This window comes from Rhinopithecus bieti, unplaced genomic scaffold (assembly GCF_001698545.2).
Source record: "Rhinopithecus bieti isolate Rb0 unplaced genomic scaffold, ASM169854v2 scaffold_26504, whole genome shotgun sequence".
NCBI lineage: Eukaryota > Metazoa > Chordata > Mammalia > Primates > Cercopithecidae > Rhinopithecus > Rhinopithecus bieti.
The window spans coordinates 3,596,200-3,605,293 of record NW_016812891.1 but is presented as its reverse complement, the minus strand read 5'-3'; positions in this window follow the sequence as shown (position 1 = coordinate 3,605,293).

Genomic DNA, 9,094 nt, shown 5'->3' with positions numbered 1-9,094 from the left:
AAATAAATAAATAAATAAATAAATAAATAAATAAATAAATAAAATAATATACGAAGAAATACATTATACACTTAAACTGTGCTTTACACAATTCAATAACTGCACTAGTAAATCTACTCACTGGTAAATATACAATGAACTCATAACATTTATTTCATCTCACAGTATGAAGAATAAACTAAGAATTATGTGAATCTTATTTATAGCATGTTTTTAAATTGCTTTTCTTGATACATTCAGAATAAATAATTAATAAATTATTTCTTCTCACCCAAAACTAATGTACACTGATAAAATGTTATCTCACTTCAAAATAAGTTTTTGTTTTTCATTGATAGTTTAGAGTGTTAGATGTTAAGGAGTCATGGTATTCTCATGACTTATCTAAGAAGGCTAAAATTGTCTACCTTAAAACACTAGGAATTATATTTTGTTTTCCCATAGAATTCAGGATTTTATTTACTTATTTTTGAATTCAGGATTTTAACAGCACCTGTGGCAAGGGGTGTCTTGCTAAAATATTGTTAATAATGGTGGTTAAAAAGAAGGAAGAATTCAAAGGAGCTCTTTTCCAGTTACAGATGTGGATTTTTATTTTTCTGTTCTGGTAAACCAAACCACAATTTTCTCCTACAATAGTAAATGAGCCCTTACTGGGCTCATTGCCTCCACCTTTATTCTTCTCTAAGATGTTCTCCACATTGCAGCCAGAAACATCCTTCTAACATGGAACTCTGATCAAGTTACTCCACCACTCATGCATCCTAGTGATTCCCCAACACCCGCAAGATAAAGTTCCCAAGGCAATATGACCCCGATTCCTTCTCTATCTTCAGCAACCCCACTGGTCTCTATCATTCTCTAATTTCTGCCATATTGTGCCATCCACATTTCTCCCCATACCCATGGTTTATTTCAATGCTGAACACTTCTATCATACTGTTCTCTCAGACTGAAATGTCCTCCTCCTCTCTCACACCACATTTGCCTAGGCAACTACAGCTTATCTTTCAGAATCCAGCTTAGATTCCACTAACTTGACCTTCTCAGAAACTTCCCAAGTCTTGGTTAAGTACTCCCTTCTTTGACCCTCCATTGCATCCCCATGGTTACCTCTGCCATAGAACTTATCACATTATATCACTGTTATCTGTTTACTTGTGTCTCTCTATCCTGTTGGACTATATGCCCTTTAGAGCAAGTGGAGCACATTATTCATCACTCAATCTCTAGGACCAAGTTAATATTCTGTGTATAGTAGTAAGTCAACAAATATAGACAAATAGATTAAAGATTAATTTATAGCCCAAGGTGACATTCTAGAGAAAACTCTTTAAAATAAGTTTGAAAAAAAGAAATGAATATAAGAGAAATCAAACTCCTTGTTCAATATTAAGGCATATACTACTAAATATTTGTATGTTTATGCCTTGCCTTACCTTCTTTGAAAAATATTTTGAGGTGGTTTACAATAAACATGTATTTACATACTTTATCTCAGACTAATATTTTTAGATATGATTTTTTCATATGGCTTCCCTGTGTTGTTATGCATGACTAGGTAAAGCTAGTATTAGGATGCAAGAATTACCTGGTTTGTCTAGTTTTTCTTTCAGTTACCATAATCCAGTGAATTTGAAATGTTAAAGAAAAACAGCATTCCGATTGGCCCTAGTATTTAGATTATTTTACAAAGTGTTCTAGTAAATCTTACCTAAGCAGAATATAGGAATATTTCACATCAACTTTCAAATTATTAAATATTAAATTTTACTAATCTTTTAAACCTTTTTGTTATTCCTATTTCCTTTACCCTGTTTCTATTGTCATAAATAATCCACTTCAAATCCTAGCAAAATACATCCAATAATGTGACATTTGTATCTGAAATAAGCAATTTTCACATCCTTATTTTGTCTGAGATTTTGTTAACTATTAAAGATATTTTGCATGCGACCAAATAATTTTAAAACTTACAAAACTGCATCTTTATTACTTTCATTTGAACTAAGATGTATATTAAGTATCAAAATGTGTGATTTTCAAGAATGGTGCTATAATATGTTTGTTTTCACCAGTAACTAATTCAACAGTAAACCCCCTTTTAATGTTCACAGCTGACCCAACCTACCTGGAGACATTTGTTTCTCATAGAACTTGTTTAGATAGATCAGTGTGGTAGGCTGGAATCTGAGAGAGCCACTTCAACATAAATTGTATTTCTGGTCACCGCTGAACAACACAGAGGAGCCGAAGGTTACATACTTTGAAATAGAATTCTCTGCACTGTGTTGCAATGTGTCACATGGCCACTTATCTTCGAAATGTGAAGACTTCAGTTCTCTGGTTTTGATGCTTCTTATCCCTGTCTTTGGCTGTAAGGGGCAAATAAAACCAACTATACCATTAATAACTACAGCAGATTTCAGTAGAGGTCAGGGAAACTCTTTCCTCTCACGGTTTTTCAATCTTTGTACTATTTACACTTTAGGCTAGTTAATTCTTGTGTTGCAGGCTGACTTTTGCATTATAGAATGTTTAGCAGCATTCCTGACCTCTACCCACTAGATGTTGATAGCAACATCTCCCCCAGGTGTAACAACAAATCACGTCCCCAGACATTGGCAAATATCCTTGGGCGGTGGAGAAAACATCACCTCCCATTGAAAACCACTGGGCCACTCTAATGCCTTTAAGGTAAGAAGGAGTTCTAGTCAAGCTTATGTTTCATAACTGGAATGACTTCTGGCTCAAAGGTGGTTTTCTAAATATTTAACATTTATGTTTATATAATTCTAATGTTCAAACCATGCTATGTTCTATTTGCTTGCATTTTTGATCCTAACATAAAATCTATCCGCAAGAGTGTTTCTCTTGTTATTTCCAGCTAAAGCCAAACTCTGCAGTCCTATTCCCTTTCACTCATTCAGGAACATTATATCAATGATTTGTTCCCTCTCTCTCTCTTTTTTTTTTTTTTTTTGGAGACATAATTGTCATCCAGGCTGGAGTGCAGTGGCACAATCTTGGCTCACTGCAACCTCTGCTTTCCGGGTTCAAGCGATTCTCCTGCCTCAGCCTTCCAAGTAGCTGGGACTACAGGAACCCAACACCACGCCGAGCTATTTTTTGTCTTTTTGGTAGAGATGGGGTTTCACTATGTTGGTCAGACTGGTCTCTAACTCATGACCTCAAGCAGTCCACCCATCTCAGCCTCTGTAAGTGCTGGGATTACAGGTGTGAGCCACCACACCTGGCCTTCTCTGTCTTACATGGAAATTTTTCCCCTCTCTTTTGGATATAATATGCTGTTGATCTCACATATATGTGAAATCTTAAAAAGTTAAATTCACAGAGGCAGAGAGTAGAATGGTGGTTACCAGGGGCTGGAGAAGGGGGATGGATAGATGTTGGTCAAAGATACAAAATTTCAGTTAGATAGAAGAAATACATTCAAGAGATCTATTATACAACAATGTGACTATAGTTAATAACAATGCATTATATTTTGAAAATTGCTAAGAGAGTAGATTTTAATTGTTCTCACCACAAAAAAAGGTAAAGTAATGCATATGTTAATCATCTGGATTTAGCCATTCCACAATGTACACATATTTCTAAATATCAGGTTGAACACAAAAAATATATGAAATTTTCATTTGTTAATTTAAATAAATTTATTTAAAAGAATATAGCATGCTGTTATTCATATCATCTTCAAAAATAAATTAAAAATACATGATTTTAAAACTATCTATTGCCCCTACATCTCCCAGATACTGGTCCATATCTTCATCCCATTTGAGAAAACCCCTCAAAAATTCTGAGGTTTCACTCTTACTAATTCTTTCTTCTCATATGCTCTCGAGTCTACTCCAGTTAGGCACATACAGTGTCCAAAACAGTACAAAGCACAGGAAATACATTATTACAGTGCTATGTTTGTGTAGGATCCTCTTTCACATTCCTCAAACTGTCAGGCCCTCTATTTTCTTCACCTACAGGAACTCTGGCCCAGGTAGCCGACTGAATAGACCATAGACTATACTAAAACATCTCCATATGTTGCTTTCATCTCCAGATTCTCTATACATTTCACACTTCTGGGCCGGAAGTGTTTTAGTATCGTCCCTTCTAGGTTAAAAAAAATGTTCCATGTCATATCCTGCATCTTCCCAGTAAGTGGTTCCATAAAGCACTGCCAATGTAAGTCAAATCTAAAACCATTCTTCTCTCAAGTGTTTGGTTCTTGCAAATCAAATGCAACTTGTTTTACAGCCCTTGTGTTTGTTGGAGGTTTAAATTGAATCTTTCTGTTGACTCAGTTAAAGTGTTTGGTCTCAGTTGTCTCTACACTCCTCTTCTCATTTTTAGTAGCAGGAAGTCTTAGCTTCACAGCCTGATATGAGAGGTGGAATGTTTCCTAAAAGACAGAAAGAAAAAATAATAATAATTACCAGGAAAGAATTTATAGGTGGTATTTCAAAGTATCATTATCCAGCTGTGCATTAGAATCTTTCAATCATATTTATTACCCTCTAGCTCCAAGGAAAAGATATAAAACATGAAGACACGGAAAGGATGGTAGGTGGAAATGTTTCTTAGGTATTGGGTATGAGGGGAAGTATAGAACTCTTCGGGGCTTTCTGTTCATTCTCTTTGTAGTTCTGGTTAGTAACAGGAACTAGAACATATAACTATCCAAGACAATGTCCAAACTGGCCTTCTCTAATATATATAGTGCATATGGAACCAAGTTCTGTGATTCCTTCTTCCCTAGCAATCCATGGTCATTATAGTTCATTTGACTTGTGGCATCCTGCCCCATAAACAAACAACAAAAGTAGATCGGCCCCCGCCCTCTGACTCCCTTCACAAACAGAAGTACTTCAGAGGCTCTCTTTTCTCAGACTATATATAGGTGAAATGCCAAACTGTAGCTACAGTGAAACTCAACTATGAAATGTCTGTGTCTAACTGGAATTTTTGACTGGGAGTTTGCATATTGTTGTTAATACAGAGCATTATCATTATGAGTGCCACACAGTTTCAACGTGTGGTCCAGTTCCTGAGAAGTTGAGCATCTGGAAATGATACTTAAACATATTAGCATGATGGAAATTTTCATTCCTAAAAATAGGTGTACATTCCACGGAGATAGGCAGTGTGTGTTTTTGTGACAGCACTTCAGCACATCTAGAAATGAAACACTGGGCTAAATTTGATTTTGCTTCACTTTAAATTCTCATCTAAAAGAGATCTGCCATTTTCATCGCATTAAAATAAATCACAGATTTACTATTTTCTTTGTTGCTATGACTTGTTAATTAAATCACAATGTGGTTGTGTTTATTAAGTTACAAACTACACCTTTTGGGGAAGAACAAGTTCTGCATTGGAACATGTTTACTTGATGTTTTCCCTCCCATCTTCCTTAAGGGGGGATATAATTAAATGTAACAAAGCAAAAGGCAAGTCAATGTGAGGAGAAAACATTATAAGAAAATTTCTTCCAGCTGAATAAAGCTGTAACATTCTAAAGGCAGACAAATTGCTACAGATGAAACACTAACTTGAATATAAAATAAGATTTAAAACTAGGAGATTTTACTTTTCAACCTCTTTCCTTGGACTTTCAAAATTGTCTGAAACATAATGAAACGTTAAGATAATTACATTATCTTCCCAATCTACCCAACCATTTCCCTACCACCAACCTAAAAGCTCTCAGATTTTATTTATGAGCCAGTGTCAAAGTAGCAGGACTCCAATAATTGAAAATGTGTCATAGCCTAGATCTGTGCTACCCAATGTATGTACCACTAGGCACATATATCTATTTAAAATTTTAAATCATTTAATTAATTTATAATTAAATTCAGAATTTAAACCTTCACTAGCCACATTTCCAGTGCTTTGATAGCAACCTGTAGCTATTGCTTACCATATTGGGCACCATAGATACAGATTTCATCATCAGAGAATGTTCCATTGCATAAAACTGTTGTAACTGCACATTAGATGATAATCTACCTTTTTAATGATCTTCTATGAAGCACTGTTCAATAAGACTTCTTGTGGTGACAGAATTATTCTTTCATTACAATTAGCCACAGCAGAAAGGAGAGACAATAGCAGGAGACTTCCTGGGGCTGAACTATGAGTAGACTAAAAAATACCACCTCTGTGGTATGACTGAACATATATCAAAATACTGTTTAAAAATTTTCCCCTCTTGCCTGCCTGCACAGTCCAAAATTTTCATTTTTAGTCTGATGAGTTAATACAATAAAATTATGCTACATAGAAGTGGTAATCCATACAAATTATTAGCACTTTAGTCCCAAACACAACTTCCTGTGAAAGTAGATAATCTATAATTGCACTGTCCACCATGACAGCCGCTAGTCAGATTTACTGTTCGGTACTGAAACCATGTGTAGTATAGCTAGGAAACTGAATTTTAAATTTTATTTAATTTCACTGGAAGTAGGCACATGTGGTTCCTGTCATATTAGATAGCAAAGTCAATAGGAAAGAGCTGAAAAAATTAATAGGCAGATTAAAGAGTGTGCTAGACTAAAAGATGACTCCCAAGATTCCCAACCTCTGGTATGATTCAGGAATCATACCCTGTTTGATTCCTTTTCCTTGATTGTGGGCAGGACTTGTGAATGTGATGGGATTTCACATTAATGAGTAGGTTACTAGTCAGTCAGTTTTGACTTAATTGAAAGAGATTATTCTGGATGGGCCTGACCTCATCAGGTGAGTGCTTATACTGGACTGTACTGTTCATGAAGATATTTGAGCCTGAGAGAGTTTTTCTAGCTGGCTTTGGTGATACAAACTTATGTGTTATGGAGAGGGCAAGGAACAACAGGTAATCTCTAAGAGCTGAGAGTAGTTCCCAAGTAGCCAATAAGAAAACGCAGCCTCCGTTCTACAGTTGCAAGGAACTGGATTCGGCCAACAACCTGAATAAGCTTGGAAAAGGATCCCTGGCCTCTGATGATATCATGGCCCACCAACACCTTGATTACAATTTCATACGACCCAAAAAAAGGTTCCAGGTAACCAGCACATGGACTCCTAGTTCACAGAAACTGTGAGACAGTAAGTATGTGTTGTTTTAAGCCACAGAGTTTTTGGTACTAACAGCAACAGAAAACTAATACAGAGAGTTTACGCATTAGCTATTTAAGGGAACATAAAATTTTCTGCAGAACACATCAATTTATAAAACAATATTTTCTGTTACTAAGTGCTTCTTAAAGTAGATATTAAGGGTTTTTTTGGCAAATCTTGATAGCATGATTTTTGTGAACTAGAGAAGGAAGTTGAGAAAGAAGAAAAGGAAAACTTGGCAATGACAACAGTGGTAATGATGACAATAACGGTGTGCAAACTGATAGTGCTGATGATGCTGATGACAAAATACACATTTACTAATTCATGTCATGCTTTAAATAATTAGTGTGACCAGTGAAATTATACCCTACATATATATCTCAATGGACAATATGAGATTACTGAGAAGATTTTTCTTGTCATCAATAAGGGAGAGACCATCGTAGAATCAGACATCATTGTTTTTATACATTAGGTAATAATCAGTGTATAAAACACATGACCTGGATCCAAAACATTATATCTTTAAGATTTGAACCAAAATGAAGCATAAGCATTTTAACAAAAGTTAATATTTAAAATCACAGCCAATATTAGTCATTTTTCTTAATTTAAAAAAGAACATTTCTAACTTATTGGATTGGAGAACTAAAGTCCTGAAGATAACCTTGTCCCTAACTTCAAACAGAAAGAATTATAATGCTAAAAATGATTTTCCCTCTCTTTATTGATTTAGTTTATTCATTTTATAAAATTAAGCTGTATCTGAACTGAAATATATAAAAGGATGTTCACCGTGAAAATATATTTCATTACATGTGAGACACCTCGATTCAATAAAAACTGAGGTTCATATATACCTGCACATAGAGACATAATCTCCCCTCAAAATAAATCTTAAGTAGAATAAAATGTTCTTCTACTTCATAACAAAAAGATAAAACGTAGGTCAGATGTTCAGAGACATAAAAAACAAAAACATATCTTTATCACTTTATTCAAAAGAACGAAGTGTACCAACTCAGTCCCAGTTCTTTGGAACAGAAAGATGATGTGCTGATGATAAACAGTAAAGCAGATCAGTCTACTAGCTATCAGACTATTATGATGCTAGTTAGGTTAGTCTGTCAGTGTCCATAAGACTCTACGTGCCCAAGACAGAAGTGCACAGATTAGACAATTTCTTGAGGTCCTGAGTTTTTTGTTAGTCCTTGCATCAAAACCCTAAACTTACATGGTCCTTGGTACTCATACGATCTTCCTATTTAAGACCATTTGAAAGGTGGACAACATTTAGGAACCACTTTTTTCTACCTAGCCCGTACTTCAAAAAGAGATGTTCTACTATTCTAATCTTAAACTTTGGGAAAGAGTTGCCTTGCTTCTTTTGTCCTTCCAATTTCAGAGAGAAGCAGCACTTTTCATTGGAGGTAGCTGTATCGCAAGACAGTAGCAATAGCCTTAAGTCCTACAGCACACAGCACTGAGTAAATGCTTTTGGACAGTTGTCTATCTTCTGCCTCAGAGAAAAGATGGAGTCCTGTTAAGAACATATGTCCCTTGTACCTGGCATAGAAACTTCCTGTACTAGATGCTGTAGTATATTGTGGTTATATACTCGGGGATTGAGAGAACACTAAAAAGGCCAAGGCATCAGCTTCTTCTATGACTCTGGGGATCAAAGGCATTTTCTTGTATTTCCTGAACAATGATTTGTGGAGGACCTACTCTGTGCAGACATTATTAGACAGTAAAGATAAGCACTGCAAAAATCATCATCCGAATAAGTTCTTGAGGTCTGTTGTTCAACACTGAATATGTTGAGAGGATGGATCTTATATTATCTGTTCTCACCACAATAAAAAATAAATATCTTACACTTTTGTTGCCCCAATAAATATATAGGATCAAATTAAGCGATACCTGCTTTTGGGTAATTTTTTTTTTTTTTTTTTTTTTTTTT